The 22,937-nt window shown below is 38.8% G+C and overlaps 1 long non-coding RNA gene across 1 annotated transcript in view; it reads right to left on the reverse strand.

Annotated features, from left to right (window-relative positions):
- Nucleotides 1-22,937, reverse strand: part of LOC144221372 (uncharacterized) — a 103,347-nt gene that overhangs the window by 30,882 nt on the left and 49,528 nt on the right. The window lies entirely within an intron of this gene.

A 22,937-nucleotide genomic window follows, 5' to 3' on the forward strand; every position in this document is an offset into this window, starting at 1 on the left:
ATGCAAACTCAGGAGCAAAATTTATTACACTTGCTAACTTGACCTTATATTAGGAGCTTGACCTTGTATTAGGAGCTTGTTTAATGATCTGAACTTTGAGAAAAGAATAACCATGAGGTATGCAAGAAAGAGTAATCCAGTTCTTTTTTCTTCTTTTTCTGATTTCTCCAGTGGCTTCATAAGTCACAATGGTTCCTTTGGATCAGGTTCCCCAGCAAAGAGAGATCAAAATAAAAGTATATGTGCTAACATTTGACTGATTTAGCAATCACAAGACAATGTGTTGATGGAAGCAGAAAGTACAGTAAGTCAGCCAAGAGCCAAGGGATGCCACAGCCTCTAGAAACTGGAAGAAGCAAGGACCTTATTCTCCCTGAAAGCCTCCAGAAGGAACCAGCTCTGATAAGTCCTTGCTTTTAGCCCAGTAAAATCAAGTTTATTCCTCTGACCTCCACAAATATAAAAGGACAAATAGGTGTTGTTTTAGGCCATTGAGTGTGTAGTAATTTGTTACAGCAGCAATAAGAAACTAATACATACTTTGGTATTAGAAGTTGGGTGCTGTCATAACAAATACCTAAATCATCATAAACAGAATTGTGGTAGAAATATGAAAATTAAGGTGCTACTGGTGAGAATTCAGAGGACATGAGGAACATGTGATTGGCAAAGGGAGGAAACGAGACCCTTGCTACACACTAGCAGAAATCTTAGCTGAATTGTGTCATGCAGTTAGGTACAAAACAGAACATGTAGGTAAGAAACCTGGATATTTATCTGAGCAAGGTTTTGAAGACATGGCCTGATTTCTTCATGTTGATTATAGTCAAGTTTTGAAGAATGAATACATTGAGGGTAGAACTCTCAAGCAAAAAAAAAGAATCTGGATTTGATAATTTGCAAAATTCTCAGCCTAACTGATTGCAAATGATGCTAAAATTAGGACACTCACTGTCAGAAAAGAATGGTCTGGGGGTGCCTGGGTGGCTCAGTCGGTTAAGAGTCTGGCTCTTGGTTTGGTTCAGGTCATGATCTCACGGTTCATGAGTTCCAGCCCTACACTGGGCTCTACGCTGATGGTGTGGAGCCTGCTTGGGATTCACTCTCTCTCCCTCTCTCTCTGCCCCTACTGTACTCTCTCTTTCTTTCAAAATAAATAAACCTTAAAAAAGTTAAAAAAGAAAAAAAAAGAAAAAAGAAAAGAATGCCCTGGAGAGAAAGCCAGGGGTGTGCCTTTTTTTTTTTTTTTTTTTTTTGCCAGTTTCTGGAAAGAATCAAAAGGTTAAAGTATTCAGTTGCACAAAAAATTATTTGAAAAGATAAGGCATATGAATCATGGATCCTCTCAGCCATATCAGCAGAAGCCAGGAATAGACATGAAATTATCCAGTAAAGACATTTGAATAAACTTTTGTCTAGTGGAGTGAATACCTGTGATATATGTCGGAAATCCACAAGCTTTTTGCAAATATTGTATCAGCAGAAACATCTTCAGCTTAGATTGACAGGGACAGAGAGGGTGAAATTAAAGAAAGCTGTTGGAGTCTACAGATAGGAACTGGGCTGGTTCTCTCTACCCGCCCCCCCCAAACTACAGGACATTTTATCTCTACTTTTCTCAGTACCAATCTCTTTCTATATTGTATTATGATACTCTTTAAATTTATTTTAATTTTTGTAATTTTTATTTTTTTTTAACATTTATTCATTTTTGAGAGACAGAGACAGAGCATGAGCAGGTGAGGGGCTGAGAGAGAGAGAGGGAGACACAGAATCTGAAGCAAGCTCCAGGCTCTGAGTTGTCAGCACAAGGCCCGATGCAGGACTCAAACCCATAGACTGTACCCCAAGATCATGACCTGAGCCAAAGTCAGACGCTTAACTGACTGAGCCACCCAGGTGCCCCCTTTTTTATATTTTAAGGTAAGTATTGAGAGATATGTATTGAGTACCTATATTGTGCTAGATAGGTCTCACATCTCTTAAAATGATTGAAATTGAGAACTTTCTCTAATTTATTCTTGATTCCACCAAAGGGTCTGAACCAGGGTATTATTCTTATGTAGATAATAGGTAAATATTTACTTTTTAACGGATTAAAAATTAATGAAGTTACTTTAGTGTTGACATGTTCATTGTTCCATGCATTCAATGCCAGAGATAAGAGCTAAAAGGACTAAGCTTTTCTCATGAATCATGTCGCTTAATCCTCATGCAAACCTGTGATGTGTATATGGTTATCTCTATTTTACTGTTGAGGAAACTTAATTTTAAACAGGTTAAATAATTTACTCAAAGCTATACAACTAATAAGGACTCTGCCCCTTGATCAGCCAACTCCAGTAGTTAACTTTTTAACCAGTACCATCTTCAACCCACAGAGCATACTGCCTGCTCACATAAACCCTCTACATTTCACCATCAGAACTTATCAAAAATGCCAAGGACAAACAGTAAGAAAAAAGAATGTTTCTTTTTTGGATAAACAAAAGGAAGGATAAACAAAAAGGAAGATCTTCAACTGAGAATAATTAAGTTGTATAATCATAGTAATGCAGCATTGTAAAATAAAATCTCTAAACGAGACCCTCTGTTGGTGAAGTCCCCTGTGGCTCACAAGATACTGACATGCACAAGACCTTGGCTCAGCCTGCCCTGTCCACTCAGACATAAGGTGTTTGCTGAGATCAGCATGGAATGCCTGTCGGTGTGCGTAACTCATCACCCATACAGCTCAACCACAATTTGTCATGGCTCATATTTTGCTTTCAGTTTTGGCCCTGGTGCTTAGACTGCTCACAAGTGCCCTGAAGGTCTCTTTCAGGACCATCTGATAACAAGCACCCAGGTTGGTGCAGCACAAGCACTTTGTAGAGTTGGAGGCACTTGATTGAAAATCACTTACTCCATCCCTGAGAAGTAATATTTTCAGTTTCTTTCACACAGACAACACTTTCTCAAATTCGGAGTGGTTGTCTGTTTCCATAGCACAGGTAATTCATTCCAGTTACTTAAGACTGAACTCTAAATCCATGTGCCGTTGGTAATTTAGGATAGATGTAAGAGGGAATTTCCTGAGAGCCTGATGGGGTATTAAACACTGAAATGTGCCACAGAAGAAAATTGAAGGACCCTCTTCCTACAAAAGTGTTTAAAAACGGAATCAATGAACATTATCCAGCCTGGGCTAGGGTGAACCCATTTGAAGCCAAGGATATGGGATAGATGACTTCTGAAGGTCCTTTATAGGGCTGGTCTTCTGTGATTCATTTGCTTTAAAATCAACGATCTGTGTTGAGAAAAATTATATCTTATCAGTATGTGAAGAAAGCAAACATAAAATATTCTAGAGGCAATGATAAGCATTTATGGTGTACTAAACTAATCCTGCTGCCTTAGAAGATATTTACCAAGTTTCATTGATTGCAAATGTGGCAGGGATTCTATAATCTTGGGGGGGGCGGTGGGGAGAAGCTAACAGTTTTTAGTGTAGCATTTAAAATTCATGCAGTGAGAATGGAAAAAGTTTTCCAAAACAGTCACCTTCATTTACTGTCTCTACTTGGTAAACAAGAGAGGAGTTAGGAACCTTCCAAAATGTCCCTGCATTCACATTATACATGAACCTCGAGATGTAAATGAGGTTGTACCATGCTATTTTTAAATGGCATATAACCTCTTTATTCTTCCATTCTCATAGATTGTTTAGGCATTTTTCCATTTAGCATGGCTGTCCTCCAAAACCTGGGGCTTTGGGAAGCAAGAATGCATTTCTGTTGTTGAACAATGTTGATTTACTTGCTTGCTGAGCCTCCAAGGAGTCATTTAGCCCAAAGAATGGACATAATGCTGCTTTAATCTTAGCCATAAACAAATGAATGAACTGGCGGTAGGTTTATTGTGTTGCATTTCTTCATCCTAAAGATTGGAATTGGAAGAGGCAGGACATTTATATAGAAACAGTGCAAGCCATGTATGGGTATTTTCATGGACTTCGGTACTTGGTGTGACTGAGCACCTTTGTAATTTCATTTTAAGTCCTTTCCCTTTTTTTCATGCAGACAGGTATAACATTATTGATAATTTCACTTAACTTTGATGGTACTCATATTTCCATTTATTTATTAAATACATAATTTCTGAGCACCAAGCGTGTTCCAGGCAATGTTCTGGCTGCTGGCATTTAGTAATGATCAAAAAGATGAGGCCCTTGTGTTTGTAGACCTGACAAGGCACTAGAAGAGACATGCAGACAAGATCATCACAACAAAAAACTGTTTCAAATGTGCTCATGTGTTGTAAGCAGGAAAGGCCCGCAAAGTGCAAATTCAGAGGGAATTCGAGGGAGCAAGGGGCAAGTGCATGGGAGGGGATGGGGCCAGAGTACAGGCACGAGAAGCAAGGAGGACACACTGAAGAGAATGAAGTGGAGTATTTTGTTTAGCATGTAGATAAAAGAGAAAGGAAGCAGAGGAGGGGTGAGAGGGAGGAGAGTTGGACTGGGGTGAAATGGGAAGTGGGAAAGGATGAAATGGGTTATGTATGAGAAGTGAAGGGCTGATGATGGAGGGGCAGAGGAGCTTGAGACAGTGTGAAACTGTTACTATCTATAAAAATGCTTGTATACCTGATGTGCAAACTTGTCAAGTTGAGGCTGCCCAGACCTTGGAGTATAAGCCTTTTGGAGATTCATGTCTGATTGTATGACTTTAGGGAGGAATAACATCAGGCTTTAAATTCTTCAACACTCTTTCTATCAAGGGGTGGGCTCTATTTCCTGTTTTTTGTTTTTGCTTTTGATGTTTTGAATCTGCCTGATCTGTGGTTATTTGACCAATAGAGTGCAGTGGGAGCAATGCTATGCGAGTTTGGGGTCAGTCCTGTAAGAAAATTGGGCATTTAGGCCTTTTACCTTCTCTAAGCCACCATATTAAGAAAAAAACAAAACAAAACAAAACAAAACAAAAACCACGTGGAGAGACTTTGAGACTACATGAAGAGGAAGAGGGGCTCAAGTGAGCTCAGTGTTCCCAATACCCCCGCCGAGGAGCCAGGGCATGTGAGTAAGGATGACCTGGGCCCTTCCAATAAGTCTTCCCACCAGCTAAATAATACTGATTGATCACAACGGATGCCCCACAGAACAAAAGAATCACATGGCTGAACCCTGCCCAAATCAGTGACTCAGAATACTGGGGTATCAGTAAATGGTTATTGTTTCAAACCACTATGTTTTTAGGGTACTTTGCTCCTGAGAAATAAATAACTGGAATAATTTTGTTGCCAGGCATGAGATGCTGCTGCCTGCTGAAATCTAAAACCAGTAGCTTTGGGACCCGACAGAATGAAGCTAGGATGGCCTCGAGGAGACTAGCAGTGAAAGCTGGAAGAGCTTTGGGAAGGCTGTTCATGAATACTTGAAAGACAATGAGGAGACCATGTTAGAACTGAAGAAAAGGTAACTCTAGTTATGTGGCATCAGAAAGTCTGGCAACATCTATGACCCGGAGAAATACAGAAGGTAAGAAACGTATCTGTGGAACTCAGGGATCTAGCTAAGTGGATTTTCAGACAGAATGCTCAAAGGTTGGCTATTCTAGCTATGATAAAATAGTCTATTATAAAACATAAAAAAGAAGTGGACATTATTTGGTTTTTGAGAAGAATTTAGAGAAGATACAGAGTTCCCAGAAAAGTTTTTCTAGCCCCAAAGGAGTCTCAAAGTCGGAAATGGCCCTAAGGCAAAATTCAAACCCACATCAGTAAGACTTGGGTTTCTGGGAAAGGCTGAGGTCAGGATTCAGCCGTAAGATGCCTTGTTTCATACTTCACAAAGATAGAAGGGCATGCCTCACAGATTCCTTTTGTTGGACAATAGTATTTTTGAGAATTTTAAGTAATGCTGTCATTTTTTCTAAGACCCTCACCAGTTGCCCAAGATAGGCCAGTTGCTATCTTGGGAACTAATGTAAGTATGGCTTCTGTCCAATAAAATGAAATACAATCTGACATATTAGATACCTACAGAATGTTAAGAGATTTGTACTAAATTAAAACAAACACAGATAGTATAAGATGAAAGGAAGAAAACTCTGATATTTGGTCTCTTAGCTGTCTAAAGAAAGGAAGTAACCTGAGAAGACTGACTACACAGATGTGCACCTGGGGTATTTCTTATGGAAGGGGACGGATGACTCACATTCAAGGGTGGATCCAAATAACACTGAGAATATTTCCCAGTAATCAGGAACTGGTGACATATAACTGGTCAGAGTCAGAGTCGCTATGGATCAGTTATGTGCCTCTTATTTTCCCCCACTATGAAGGCAAGTATCTGTTGTGGTTGCCCTGTCTCATATTGTATACTGAGTGTATGGAGTGCAGGCTACTCATCTCTTCAGTTCACAGGTCTTCAGAGCAAGAAGAACCATACTCAAGGAGTCATTCTTGAGGAACTTCATCCGAACCTGCTCCTCATTTTAGATAACTAGATTGTAGCTTTTGAGATGAGGCCATAATGGGATGAAACCATGGGCTTCTAGCAAGGGATGAACGACCTCTGCATGTGGAAGAAATATAACGAATTTGTGGTTATAGGAAAGACGGTAACAGGGTAACCATGTCTGTGAATTATTTGAAATTTCCCTTTTGAGAAGTGTGACTCATTTCCCTTCCCACTGAATCTATACTGAACTAGATTCCTTGGAGCATTATGGCATGATGGAATGGAGTGATATTATGCTAGCTGCAGACCTAGACTTTAAAGGGACTGTAAGTTTCTGTCTTGATAGCTTAAATCTCTGAGCTGTCATTATAAATCTGATTCCCCAGTAGAAGATACCACATGGAGAAGATCTAAGACTACATGGAGAAGGTGAAGAGTTCAGCTGAGGTCAGCTTTCCAGATACCCCCCTCCAATTGGCAGGCATATGAGTAAAGCCAGGTGGCCTTTCTAGAACAGTCCAGCTGAATTCCACTGATTACAAAATTATATACAGAATCACCCAGTTAAGCCTGCTCAAATTCGAATCTATAAAGCCACGAGATACAATGAAGTGTTTTTTGTTTCAAGCTACTGTATTCTGAAGTAATTCTGAGGTAATAGCTGGGGCAGCCCCTTAAGGAACTGACTTGGGAGGAACTGGGGATTATGAATGTAATGTGTGTATTTATAGCAGTAGAAGCAGTAACTGGAGTAAAGACAGAAGCTTAGATGATTGAAAATAAGAATACAGGGGTGCCTGGGTGTCATGATCTCGCAGTTTTGAGTTCAAGCCCCATGTCTGGCTCTCCACTGTCAGCACAGAGCCCGCTTTGAATATTCTGTCCCCGTCTCTCTTTGCACCTCTCTCGCTCATGCTCGCTGTCACTCTCTCTCTCTCTCAAAAATAAATATTTAAAAATAAAATAAAATTAAGTACTTGAAAATATAACATTAAAAAAAAGAAAAGAGAAGGGTAGACATTTAGTCACAGGGTACAATGACCCCAAGGCAACAAGGAATATTTATAGGCTTGCAATCCACATAAGCAAATAGCTGATTACTGATAGATCTCTGGCAGGCTATATGAGTAATAAACATTGGTTCATATAATGTATGATTCTGTCCATCACTGTAAGAACTTTGAAGTGGCCCCAGTCCTCGATGAATCTGAGGAATGAATTAGATGGCTCTTTGAGAGTTCAGATCCCAAACACTAACTGGCCTTTTTCCTGAGATTTAGACTTCTCTCAGGGTTTTCTGACAGATGAAATTTCTTACTTAGTTCATCATATCCATTCACTCTGCAATATTTATTGTATCATCTGCCTGTGTATATTCAGCGTGAGGTTCTGTTAGGGATGTAAAGGAAGAGATGATGTCCTTGCACTTTCAAGGGACTTACTGTGAAGTGGAACCGATCAGACATGGAACTCAACTAACTCTGATGCAGGGGAAAAAATAATGATTTCCAGCACGTGGAGAGGGTTGATTGACTATAGGATTTTGGAGCCTAGTCAAGGAGTGTCCTAAGTTTAAGAGGTAAGCAATCAGTCCCCGAATAGACTAGGGTCCCAGACAAGAAGCAAGAAGCAAGAAGCCAGTTGCTGGAAAAGACGTTACCAAGGTCTCTGTACAATTTGAACAAAGACTGTATCCTGAACCCTAGCTTCTTCATTGAGCTTTAGAACCAGGAACATACTAGACCCCACATCTCAGAGGAATTGCAAGTAAGTGCCAAATCACTCCAACTATGAAAAGTAGAGGTCTACCTGAGATTAGAACCAGTAACTGTAGATTAGGTGTCAGTAACTTCATGAAAATGTTGCTGCCTGAAATTCCAGTACAATCCCTTTCAGAAGAGTGGGGTAGTGACTGAGTTGGACATAATGTGTCCATGACTTATGATGGTCTAAATCCCAGAGCCACTGCTTTCCTTATTTTCACTCTTGCTCTCTTGTTTTCACCCAATCCTCCTCTTCCTACAAATTGATGTGTCCTGGATCACTCAATCCAAAGGACCCATCCCCTGTCTTCCCACCTTTCCCAGCTCCAACCAGGTATGGTTGCTTGGGTTGTTCAATAATATACACATTTTATTTTAAGTTTTACTTTTTTAAATGATAGTCGCTCCTCTGTACTCACTTTCCAAGATTCTCTTGCACCTGGGGTTGATTAGGTAACCTGGTTTATCAGACAGTTTTCTCCCCACTAGTTAGTTAGGATAATTTGTTTCCTTCAAAAAGACATTTCTTAGGTTGCTTCTTCCCTTCTTTCTACCTTGAAAATAGATGTGATGCCTGAAGATGCAGCAGACACCTTGTAACAATGAAGCAACCGGCATGACAATATGCAGCCAACACACCAAGGATGACAGAGAAAAAGGAAAGGAAGATCTGGGTCATTGATGACATTGCTGAGTTTCCAAATCAGCTGTGAGACCTCTTGTTAAGGACATGATAAACATATAATAAGCCACTGTTGTAGAGGCTTTCTGATACTTACAGAGGAATGAAATGCTAACTGACATACTTATTTTTCATTTCATTAAATACATAATGTAATTGATAAGTTTATCATTATTTAACTATACCGTTATTTAATATACTACTGAGCAAGAAAATAAGCTGCAAGTTGAGCAAAATAAAATGCCTCCTATCACTTACCATTTTTTATTTTATACTTCTAGAAAAAACTCTTTTCTATTTAAAAAGGCATAGATTTTTTAAATCATTTATTCCATTTGTGAATACATTAAAGAAAATAAGCGGAGTAAATTTCTTAAAGTATGCTAAAACTCCCTCACATTCAACATAAAACTCTACTGAATAAGTTTGTAGTCATAGTCTTCTATTTCCATAGTTCTTTTTCTACATAAAATCATTCTTTGTCATCAACAGTGTGGATGATGCAGTATTTTTTAAGCGAATTCATAAGACAATGAATTCCAATATTTGGGCTCTTGAGCCTGCTTTGCATGTGTGTAGAGCAAATCAATTTTTGGATTTCCACTTCAAGAATATCCCTAAACACTTACAATGACCAATTTCCAGCAGCACCCTCTCTCCATTCGATTGAGTTCCTAGGAGTTCTGAGAATGTAGAACTATTGTCCATGGAATTTTCTTCCATGCCACTGTCACTCATTTGGAAAGTTTTTACTTGTTGGGTGCTTTTGATACTCCTATGTTTTGTGGAGGTAATTACTACATCAGAACTATTTTTTCACCAACAACTAAGTGAAGGACCCACCCCCAATGAATGTAAGATTTCTCAGAGGCAAAAAGCAGACAAAGTGATTTATTGAAGCACAAAACAATCGGCAGCATCTATTGTAGCTTTGATGTTTAGCGGGACCTTCACTGTGCGCTCTTCTCTGGAAACCGGGATCTCCAGATCTGCAGAGCCTAGAATTGTATGAAAAATTCACCATTAGGTCACTGGTGAATTGAGTGATTGAGCTATGCCTACCACTCCACTTTGATTTTTGAACAAATGTATTTATCGTGTGGCAAATGCACCATATACTGGACACTGACTGAAGATGTACACAACACACTGCCAAGCAGCACAGCACAGGATGCCATTTCCAGGCTAGCACCTCAGCAGCGATGTCAAAGAATATCATACTGCATCAAACAAATACTTCCTCTGGGGTACAGTATATGTAGAACCAGAGGACACCATAATCGTGTGCCCACTTTGCTATGGCAGTGTTGTCTGAGGTGCCATGTTTATAATCAGATACTCTATGAATCCTTGAACTATGGTCTTGACTGAGATCTTGCAGATAAGCTTAAACCAGGCCTAGAAGAGGGGTCAATCTGATCCCAATGGAAAACTGTCTGTTAAAATGTAGAGGATGTCAAGTATAATCAACTTGCTATCAAGTTACTGATTTTATTTTTTTACAGACTATACTTCGACCTGTGGCTCAAAGAAAAGTCGCTATGCTTGAAATGGAAAATAAGCCTGGAAGTGATAAGGATTTGGCTAAAGAGTTGAGGAACAAGAAAATGAATGTGTGTTAAGAGAAATTATAGTGATAAAGGTCAGGAAGCAGTATAGTGAGAAGGGCTCTCACATCCACTAATACTGGGAGAGAAAATTATCTAAAAACTTCAACAAAATTAATTTGCAGAATAAACCAAGTAGTAATACCATGTGACTTTGTAACTCCAATTCTAAAGATAAATTTACCTGAAAATTTAAGAAGAAATAGTAGGACACACGGTGCAAAAATATCTTAATTGATCAAAAATTGAGGTAAATTAAATAAATGCCAATAGATTCATACATAGACTGAACTATTACGCTCCTACTAAGTTATGTTTCAGCTAGATCTGTGTTGGTAAGAGGAACACTATGTTTTGCCACATGTATATTCTCTGTCTTCTACTGAAATGGCTACCCCATTCTGGAGCCCATTGTTTAGGTACTGCGATGGTAGATAGCATAGGCTGCCTGGTATATACCAGATGAATCATCCTGTTCACTTCAGTGTTTAGTGCATCTTCACTAGTGGATGCTCTCAGGTGAGTACTAACTTGTGACACAAATATTTGCACACTTTGTGTGCACTTCCATAGGTCTAGCCAAACTTCAATGAATGAAAGTTTCGATAAGCCTTTAGAGGCTCACCCCACAATCCATCTCTTGCTGCCCATCTACTTTCTCACCCAGATGACCTTGAAAGTGCAGCCTCCTTACTATCATGTCTGCCAGACATATCCGTATACTGTCACTGTGTATCTGAACCCCAATGGTAGGTAAGACTCATTTTTAAATTCTTGTGCAAATTAGGGCATGCAACTGATTATCAAGTTAAGTGACCTTTGGCTATACAGAGTACAAATAACTAGGAGACACTATTGCCTAACTGTTTTTACTGATTTTCAGAGTCTGAGTTCTGGTTAAGGAAGTTTTGACTGCTACCAGAGAAATGAACCTTCTGTGAATCATGTAAAGTGCCTGGCTTGGATCAGAATCTGAATGCTCCTCTCCACCTGTCTGTCCAACTCAAATCCTATCTACAAAGTACTGTCATCAACTAATACTTTTGTGTCATTACTTACTCAATCATTTTAGGTGACAATGTTATTTTAGTCATCATCCAATCTGGGTTAGTTGTGCAATTTCTATGGATGCTAAAGCATTTGTTAGTGGTGTGGGATATACTGAAAACTTCAACATTTTATTTTAGTCTATAATAATCAACTCTCATCTCAGAGCCTAGAAACTTTTTCATCATCAGAAAGAGCAATCTGTCCATTCCCTTCTTCTATCAGTCTGCCACTCAATCCCTTTGCTTCATTTCCTTAACTTATAATACATAGGTTAAGCTGATTGGAGACAATTGGGAAATAATAAGTAAAAGGAAGAATATAAAGCTTATTCCCACAGAAATAAGCAATTTAACATTGGTATATCACCTTGGTTTTGTTTTTAGATATATATGTTTCTGTGACTATGTTTACATATTGTAACCATACATAAACAATATAATACCCATTTTTTTCTCTTAGTTTCATATCAAAGTCATTGAGTGATATCACTAATATTACTTCAGAAACATAACTCCATAAAAGTAGGATTGTTCATCCTATGGCTCTAATATAATTTATTTAATTTACCTCTATTTTAAAACTTTGTATTATTAAGATAATTATATTTGTGCCATATGTGCTATTATTTCTACTTAAATTCTCTTCTAAATGTGTCGTTAGAATTGATACTGAGAAACAGAATTACAGGGTCAAATTAAGATGTGGTTAGGCTTATAAATTCATTTTTCAGAAAAATTTTAGCAATTACCTTTCCCGCCGTTAATGACTGAGACAGCCTGTCTCCCCAGACCCTCTCATGACTTTAACACTGGAGCTTTCTTTGCACACTTTCACTTTCTTGTTCTCCAACTCTATAGCCAAATCTTTATAATTTCTGTGCAGGTTTTCTTTTAATTTTTTAAATGTTTATTTTTGAGAGAAAGAGAGACAGATTGTGAGCAGGAGAGGGGCAAAGACAGAGGGAGACACCAAATCCCAAACAGGCTCCAGGCTCTGAGCTGTCAGCACAGAGCCCAACCCAGGGCTTGAACCCATGAACCACAAGATCATGACCTAAGCCGAGGTCTGATGCTCAACCAACTGAGTCACCTAGGCACGCGTTTTTGCATGTTTTCCATCTCAAGCATTATGGCCTTCCTATGGGTTTTGTTACAGCATAAAGCTATGGATTAAGAAGAGCCAATACAGAACTGGATATGTTGGTAAGAACAAACCAGAAACTTCTGAGTCTTAGGAATGCACTTATCTGCACACATGATTTTTTTTTTTTTTTTACCACATTATTCCTTTGTTCTGTAAAAGCTCCCCACACTTAGGCCAAAGACCCACATCTATCTTTCCAAACATCTGTGATTCATTTATAAGCTCAGAGTTCTAGAACTGAAGTGACTCTATCTCTACTTTTCACTGATCTTAGCTTCCTTAAAGACATCTTTTCAAAGTAACCTTTTCCTATGAATTTCTTTTCCACTTGCACAACTTTCTTAATACTAAACTCTTCTGCACCATGCCCACAGATTACCATATTCTTCTTATTTCATTCCAAAAAGAAGCATGTCTTGGAATCTCTTCCATTCATACATTCTTTCATTTATCTAAGAGATATGCAACCAGTTAAGCCCTAGAAAGATGCTGGAACCCTGTTTTGGTGTGCTCCTACTTCTTGGAATTCCTAGGGAATCCAGGGGTCAACAGTATGCAACTGGTGATGTCTTATTGCTCCAATTCACTTTTCTTTTTTCATTACTCATCATCTGCCACAAAGTGTGAGCGAGTTGTGTGGATAATTTATACCTCCTCCTTATATCATATTCTAAAACCACATAATAATACCATTGCCCTTATATATTTCATATTGAGTATAAATACATGACATCTATCACACCTATTTTGCCACTTATTTTCAATTTTATATTAACTACTGATTGTGTTACTCTGCCTCTTATCTTACTCATTACTCAATATATAATAGATGTTTTCAATAGCAGTGTTCACATAGTCACACAGCACTCTAGACCGTGTTGTCATAGTAATGCCAAACTTTTAAATATTTAAATGTTGGTTGCATCTCGTGAATGCTTGAGTTCAGGATAAGAAGGATGCTCAAAAACACACAGCATGCCGGAGGAAGATGTGGAGCTCCCTAGAGTCGGTCTTCCTTGAATTGAAGACCTGACGGTTGCTGACTTAGTCTGGGAAGCTCGTCTCAGCACAGACAGCTGGGCCTTCTCAGATATTCAGGGGTCCTGAACAATTCCAGCCCCATTGCTGGAGCTCAAGGTGAGCCTCTAGACCAAGAGGCAGGAACTTAAGATGAGTCTCTGGACCCACAGGTGGGCCTGGAGCCCTGGAAGATACCTAACTTTTAAATGAGCATCAATGGGTGTGCAAAGTGGACCGGACTCGGGGGCTACCAGCATGAGTGCACAGCGCTCAATACTGAGTGACATGTGGAGACAAGAAGAAAGTCCTGTGTTCTGCAGGAGATCACATCTCAGCTAGGTTTTAGGTCTATTGTTAAAACTAGGTTTAATTATGTTGAATTGCTGTTGAACTGGGAAAAGATGGAGCAGAGACAAGTGAGGAGGATCCTATTGACTGAGAAGCTGGGCCAGAACCTGGACTCGCAGCTCAGTTCATAGATGAAGGCAGGTTTGAGGAGCCAGAGAAGCTTAAAGAAGGTCCTGTAGAAATGTGTCTTCTGGTTTTGTGTTTTGTTTTTGGCTTCTATCTCAGCCTTCTCTCTCTGTATGCTAAGGGACTTGATGTTTGATGTGACTATAGCAACCTCTGTCTGAATTTTTGGTTTGTTTACACATTCATGTTTCTTTGAACCCAGTTTAAGGATTCTATGCTTCTTGTCTAAAGACTCTACTGCTAAGTTCCTGAAGAGGCTGGTCATGTAGCATCTCTCAATACATGGAGGGCCTGCTTTTGTAAGGTACTATGTGCGGTGCTATGGGGATATCATCTTATAGGACAAGGTCCCTCAAGGAGCTAAATGTATCAAGTAGATGAAACATGGCACATATAACTCCAGTACAATCCAGTATGTAAAAATGTTTGATGAAAACTAAAACATTTTAGTTTCCATAGGAAAAGACTGATTGTTCTTTGGTATCATAACAAGTAACTCCCAGATGTGCCATTAAACAATTATAATGGATCGATGAAAACTGTGTATCAGTAATCATACATCTGTATTCCAGACCTTTTGTGACAGCCTCACTCTTCTGAAAGTATCATCAGCAGGCACATTCCAATAAGCAACCCTCCACAGCTAAAGGTACAATGCATCCTGAACAGGCTTGCTCCTGTACATCACTGATCCTGAACTCCATGCTTCTCTAAACCTATATAAGATCAGCAATGGCTTTATTCAGGGAGCTTGCATCCTCTAAGCACAATTTTTCTTTGTCCAATAAGCAAAGGTGAACAAATTCACCTTTAGATTTTGAGTGACGACTTCTTTCTTTGACTCATTAATGTATTTGGTCAGGTGTGCTTTCCCTGGAGTTACAAGCTATCAGGAAATCAGCAACCCGTAGGAAAACAACCTTCCAAGTCTAGAATGACCAATCATAAGTTTTTAACAGTGCCATTACCAAGCCCGGGACTCTGATCTTGGGAAATAATCATGTCAGTTGTCAGGATATAGATGATACAATGGACAGAAATTTTCCTTGTAAAAGATACTCGACAATTTTGATAAGAGGGCTATAAATGATAAGGCATGCTTTCTTTCACTATGGAGTATCAACATCAAAATGGGAAAAAAGTAAAACATTTGCCTGTGAGGTCAGGGATAATCTGCCACCTTTCTCCTACCTTCATTAATTGGAATTAAGATGACCAGGCCTCTTATCTTTACTGTAATTTTTTCCCTTTATAGCAAAGAGGAAAGAGCCAAAAGCTTTAAAGAAGAAGCATTTATGTTTTTAAATATAGAAATCTAAGAGAAGAAAAATATTAGAGTCAAAGAAGAAAGATAAAAGAGCTGAATTATTGTAATTGTAATGTTAGCCACTGGGGAGTATAGTCTTGGAGTTTTTCTGGTATAAAAATAGACTATCACTTGCTTTACAGAAATTGAGAAAGTGAAAGTATGTAACTATGGGTTGATAGACATATTTGCTCACTGAATATGGCAGGCCTAACACAGGTTAAGATAGCTCATGCTTCACCAATTCTGTTTGCTGGAAAAGTCCTCCAGCATCAAGACTAGGTTTTATGTGGAGGTGCATGGCAAACTAAGAAGGCAGCTGAGGAGAATTACCATATACAGCTTTCACATTTGGGTACATGATAATGAAGATAACAGGATCTATAATCCTGCGGGACGGAGGAGACTTGGAAGGTTGATTATATTGTGAGGCAGATGGGAAATATCCGAGTGAGGAAGGAAGCTGGGCATCACAGGCTGAGGGAAAGCTATTTCCCTTAGAGTAAGATTCGGAATGAGAGGATATTGTGTTCAGTTACCAGTAATAGGTCACTGAGACCTATTTCCCACATGCTTTCCAGATAACTTTTCAAAGGCAGATGTCTTGTTAAAAATTTATGCTTTCTAAAAAATTTTAAGCTCTACTTATTTATTTAGAGACAGGGACAGTGTGAGTGGGGGAGGGGTAGAGAGAGAGGAAGAGAGAAAGAATCCCAAGCACTGTTAGCACAGAGCCCAAAGCTCAAACTCACGAAACCATGAGATCATGACCCGAGCTGAAACTGGGTGTTAGATGCTTAACTGACTGAGCCACCCAGGTGCCACCCAAAATTATTCTTTTCTAAAATCATAAACAGAACTATTAGAGAAGTCTACCCTCCTTTTAGGAAGCTAAGAGCTAAAGTAAAAGATGGGGCCAGGATTCATTTTGCTCTGGAATATTACACAAGGTCATATTGCTGTTTTTGGAGATTGTGTTTTGTTTGCCGGCTGATCACAAAGAAGAAACTGTCTTTATTTCAAAATTACGTAGAAGAACCTTGGACCTAGCCAATCCCTGCTAAGCATATAGAAGTGTAAAAGAAATCCCCCAACCCTCAAGAATGCTTATTATTTGAGTAAATTAATCTAGGAGGAAGGCACCTTCCCTGAACAGAATTGTCAGCCAATGTCTTTCTTCTGTTCAACAGCCTCCTGGTATATGACTTGTCCTATTAACTCATGACTGCACAAGACTATGGATTTTAGATTACACATTTTGCTAACAAAAGGAGGGAAAGGGCTAAATACCCATTGAAAACCAAATGAAGAAACAAAAATGTTCAAGCTAGGACATGAATTATTTACCTACCTGCTCCTAGTATATTTCTACATAAATTCTATACATAGTCAAAATTTAAAAATTAGTATAAGTAGGGGCACCTGGGTGGCTCAGTTGGTTACGGGTCCAACTTCGGCTCAGGTCATGATCTCACGGTTCGTGGGTTCGAGCCCTGTGTCGAGCTCTGTGCTGACAGCTCAGAGCCTGGAGCCTGCTTTGGATTCTGTGTCTCCCTCTCTCTCTGACCTTCACCCCCTGCTCATGCTGTCTCTATCTCTCTCTCTCAGAAATAATAAATTAAAAAAAATTAAAAAATAAATAAAAATTAGTATAAAAAATAATATGAAGAAATTAAAGAGAATAATGAAAATAAATGAGGTAAAATTTAATTCAAAAGAATTAAAAACTTGCTAAGACAAACACAAAAAATAAAATGTATTAAAAAACCAGAAAGTTTCACTTAAGTAATTGAAAATCTACTTTAGGACATTCAGAAAAAGTGCTAAAATTTTAAAAGGGACAACAATATAGTCAGATACAAATAATGCAAATGAATACTATTTGAAAAACTAGATTAAAGAAGAACAGCAAATAGACCAAAAAAAGAAAAAAAGTTAAATGATTCAATGATAATGGCCTAAGATTCAATACCACGCATGGGAGTGGCATGTGTTCTCATAGAGAAGCCAGTGAGCACTGCGTAAAATGCTTGATCCTTTATATAGATGCAAAAAGCTTATATTTTCTTATTTTTTAAATCAAGATTCTCTTTATATAGAAAGTAAAAGTAATCCAATATATAGATAAGCTTTTTAAATTTTTTTGTTATCTTATCGTTTACTCATTTTTTGAGAGACAGAGAGCATGAGCAGGGGAGGGGCAGAGAGAGAGGGAGACACAGAATACAAAGCAGGCTCCAGGCTCCGTGCTGTCAGCACAGAGCTTGACGTGGGGATTGAACTCATGAACTGTGAGATCCTGACCTGAGCCGAAGTCTGATGCTTAACTGACTGAGCCACCCAGGTGCCCCAGTATATGGATAAAAATTTAATGAATTAAAATATTTATCACATTTATAATAGTAAAATATCAGAAACATTTAGCTCTAAACAAAGTATTTTTTTTTAAATATTTTATTTATTTTTGAGAGAGAGAGAGAGACAGCATGAGCAGGGGAGGGTCAGAGAGAGAGGGAGACATAGAACCTGAAGCAGGCTCCAGGCTCTGAGCTAGCTGTCAGCACAGAGCCCAATGCGGGGCTCGAACCCACGAACCGTGAGATCATGACTTGAGCCGAAGTCGGATGCTTAACTGGCTGAGCCACCCAGGTGCCCCTAAACAAAGTATTTTTTAAAACTTTTTAGAGAGAGACAGATAGAGGGTGAGTGGGGGGGAGGGGCAGAAAGAGAGGGAGACACAGAATCTGAAGCAGGCTCCAGGCTCTGACTCAAACCCATGAACCATAAGCTCATGACCTGAGCTAAAGTCCAATGGTTAACCAACTGAGCCACCCAGGCACTCCATCAAAAATATGTTTTTTTAAATTTTTTAAAATATTTATTTTTCAGAGAGAGACAGAGTGTGAGCAGGGGAGGGGCAAAGAGAGAGGGAGACAGAATCTAAAGCAGGCTCTAGGCTCTGAGCTGTCAGTACAGAGCCTGACACAGGGCTCGAACTCACCAAGGGTGAGATCATGACCTGAGCCAAAGTCTAACACTTAACCGACTGAGCTGCCCAGGCGCCCCTCAAAGTTTTAAGTTGCATACGATACAGGCATAATGGCCAGCTCGCCCTGCGACCTGGGTTCTACCCCTACGGCTTATTCAAGGGTTTCTGTCCTGCAATTTTACTTCTATAGTTTGAGTCACTAAGTTATCCTGATCAATATACAAATTTACTATTTTTCAAATCTTAAAACATGTATGTATTTGTTGGTAAATCACTTGTCCCCAGAATATAACTGTATTTATAAATCGATGAGGAAAAGAGAGCTAACCAAAGAGAAAAATGGGCAAAAGGCTTGAAATGACACTTCTAAAAGGCAATGTGCAATGGGCCAATAAACATTTGACTTCATTTGTGTTTGGTGAAATACAAATTAAAACCACATAACTGATAAAATGAAAATTTTAAAAAGCAACTATATCTTGCAAAATTATTCAGCAAATGGAACTTCATAGTGCTTTAAGAAAAATAATTTGTAGAATTGTTTGGCTATAACAATATATGTTTTGTATGACTCAGCGATTCCATTTCTAGATAAATTCATCATGTGTTCACCAGAAGTCATGTACTGGAAAATACATGACTGTAATCTAGGAAACTGACTAGTACTGGCAGCATCGTTCATAATAATCCAAAATGTGTAAATAGCAGATTCCCTTCGACATATTAGTAAATAAATAAATTGTAGTAGATTCAGATAAAAGGAAATTAAACAGCAATGCATGAGAATGGAAAAATGAATCATTCTCACAAATATAGTACACAGGAAAGAAAGTCAGACACGAAAGAGTTGCCAACACTCGTGTCTCTTAGTATAGAGATTGATCTTTTGAGAGTAATTAATGATTACACGGAACACTGTGGCTTCTAGGAAGGTGGTAACATTCCGGTCTTTGATCTAAAGGCTGCTGAGTTTCCAAAAATTCATCAAGTATATTTAAGATATATGTTTTTTTTTAAGTATATGCTTAAATTAAAAGTCAAAGCAAACAAACAAAAAGCCCTTGACCGCCAGCTCCCTAGTTACCACACATTACATGACCTTTTATAACTCATCTCCTCAACTAAGTGTTCTGTGCTTGCTCTGCTTAGTGTATCCATTTTCTCACGTTGCTCTCTCTGTCTTTTATACCCGCTACTCAACAGTAAAACACTCGTTAAGGCCACTGATGACTCTAAACTAATGGTTAGTTTTTAGTCTTTATCTTAATCACCCTCCCAGTAGCACCTGCCACATTGATTACTCCATTGTTCTTGAGAAATCCGTGTCCCTCGGCTTTGTGACACTACATTGTCCCCACTGGCTACTCCTTTGTAGTATCTCTTGCTCAATATTACAAATAAAACCAGAAAAATGGCACAGCTAGAATATAGAGAACACCACAAACTTCAAATTACCTGTAAATGCAAAAGTACATGCCAATTTTCAGCAAGGCCGTCTCTCAAGCTTTGCAGACAGACGGGGAGAGGGAGCTGGGAGGAAGGCATGAAAAAACTGCTGACAAAGAGAAAATAGGACAAGAAAGGTCCATGATTGATCTAGGATCCCCTTAGAAGGAGAATGTCCACTGTAAGTGCGAAATAACTGAGAAATATTTCTGATAAATAGAGCACTGGCAGAAAAGAAGGGGCATAATAGTGTGTGGGGCTCAAAGTGACAAGACTGAGAACACAGTTTCTGAAGAATGAGGGTAACAAGAAAGGGAGTGGCCTCCTTTGTGGACTGAAAGGCAAAAGACTCAGAAAAAAGGAACAAAGGGGGAATATTGGGATCCGGCTAAAGAAAAGAGAACAAAAAGCAAAATCAAGGGCATATAAGCTCTTTTCCCACTAACCAAATAAATAAATAAGAATTTCCTATTGTTGAAACAGAAAGCTTGTAACCCATTCCCCAAGCATCCTGTCTGCAAAGCACACAGAACACAGACGTAAGCTGTCATGTCTACACACTGCCCTTGCAGAAGGGAAACGGGGAGTCAAATGTTTCATTCAGTGAAAATTCTCTCTCAGGAAACCAACCACAAAGCAGAAAAGTGTAACAATGTTCCAAACTGCATCAAATATCCTCAGATAAGCCTTTGTGGACCTATAGCCAGGATAAGAAATGTATATATTAGGGAAGACATAAAAACTAACTGAACTCAGAGAAGAGGAGGAAGTGGAGGAAGAGGAGGGAGGAGGAAGAAGGGCACTAAGGACTAAATTATATGAGGTACCCCAGGGAGAAAAGACCTAAACAAATAATAAGGGACTTTGGAGAAAGGTAGGAAAATAATTGAAGGAATGAAAATGAGTTAAAATAAAAAGTAGAAAGAGAAGGAAAGTGGTTAAAATGCAAAACAAGCAAATATTTAAAAAATCATAAAATATGGAGTCTCTGACAATGAAAAACAAAACAACAAAATAGAGCTTATATTTAATTATTTAATATAAAAACGCCTGAAAAGAAAATAAGAACTTTTTAATATGGAAAACACCCAATAGATATGTGAAAGCCTTCCTGCCTGCTTCCTCCTTCCTTCCTTCTATAATTTATCATGAATTTGGCTAACATACAATGTGTACAGTGTGCTCTTGGTTTCAGGGGTAGATTCCCATGATTCATAGCTTACATACAACACCCATTGCTCATCCCAACCAGTGCCCTCCTCAGTGCCCATCACCCATTTTCCCCCCTCTCCCACCCTCCAGCAACCCTCAGTTTGTTGTCTGTATTTAGAGTCTCCTATGGTTTGCCTCCCTCCCTCTCTGTTCATAACTATTTTCCCCTCTTCCCTTCCCTCGTGGTCTTTGGACCCCTGTCTTGAACTGACTATGGAGAGATAATGTTGGAAGCAGTAAGTCACCCCAGCAAAGTGACACTTGGTTGAACTATTAAAGCTTACTGGGATGGCTGCTGTCTGACACCTCAACCCAAATCACAGCCACTCCGTCTTCCCCACCCATCTCCCCCACACTAAGGCTACTGCTCAAAGTCAGCTCACCCTTGGCATTATTCAAATTCCCTGGTGGGCTCCTGTCATCCCCCCTCCATATATATCTATAGATAGATAGATAGATAGATAGATAGATAGATAGATAGATAGATCGATAGATAGAGTGTGCGCGCGCGCTCTCTCTCTCTCTCTATATATATATATAAAACCAAGCCTTCTTGTCTCTCTCTAGGCCTAGACATCAAAGGGTCCTAGCCCAGGGCCTCCCCTCACTTTGCATTTTCCTGAGTAATCAGCCTTTGAATTCTCTGCACTCGCTGTGGTGCAGTATGTTTTGACATACGGTACTTTTAAAGGTGAGAGAGCTGGCCGGATTGGGCCTTAACAAGGGTCAACTCCAAGATCTATGTTAATAAATCCAGAAGACTTTAATGATTAAAAAAAATCTTTAGGACTTACAGGCAAATCCGTTTGACTTACAGGCAAAATGATCAATAATTTAAAAGGACAAGGGAATTAGACTGACATCAGATTTCTTAAAAGCAGCAAAACAACAAATTAAAAATAAAACAATAGAGCAGCATTTTTCAATGTAAAGAGAGTGAATCAAAGATTTTATACTCAAAAACACTGTCATTTAACTATCAAGGCTACAGAAAAATGGCTTTAAATGTGCAAGAACCTGGTTTACACTGTATTCTCAAGCTCTCCTTGAAGAACCTTCCTGAGAATATACCAAAAGAAATAATGTGGAATCTTCAGCAAAAGTAACTGTGATAAGCTTTTACTCTACTGAAGTGAAGAACTAAAATTGAGGGTCGGATATAGAGGAAGGTGAAAGAATGGCAAGTAAGTGATATGTGTTCTCACAAAGTAAAACTAATACAACTCAAATAACAGAAGAAAGGGGCGCCTGGGAGGCTCAGTTGGGTAAGTGTCCAACTTCGGCTCAGGTCATGATTTCACGGCTTTTGAGTTAAGCCCTGTGTCGGTCGGGCTCTGTGCTGACAGCTCAGCGCCTGGAGCCTGCTTCAGATTCTGTGTCTCCCTCTCTCTCTGACCCTCTCCTGTTTGTGCTCTCTCTCGTGCTATCTCTCTCTCAAAAATAAATAAACATTAAAAATATTTTTTAATAAATAAGGAGATAGAGGACCTAAGTAATATAATCAATAAGATAAGGTAAACTTTACATCTACCTAACAGAAAATACACCTTCTTATTAAGTGCATATGGATTACTTACAAACACTGATCATAAAATCCATCAATAATTTACTGATCCTTAAGAAAGGATCCATAGTACCATAATGTAGAAATGCTACAAGAATACTCTCTAAAGAATACTGACACCCGTGGTAAACAACTTTCATTTAAAAATTTTATTTACAAAAGAAATTTTTCTATTGAATTAACTCTTGAAATAATCTTGAATAATACTACAAACTAAACATAAAACATCTAAAATA

The sequence above is a fragment of the Crocuta crocuta genome, unplaced genomic scaffold, assembly GCF_008692635.1.
Source record: "Crocuta crocuta isolate KB4526 unplaced genomic scaffold, BGI_CrCroc_1.0 scaffold20, whole genome shotgun sequence".
Taxonomy (NCBI): domain Eukaryota; kingdom Metazoa; phylum Chordata; class Mammalia; order Carnivora; family Hyaenidae; genus Crocuta; species Crocuta crocuta.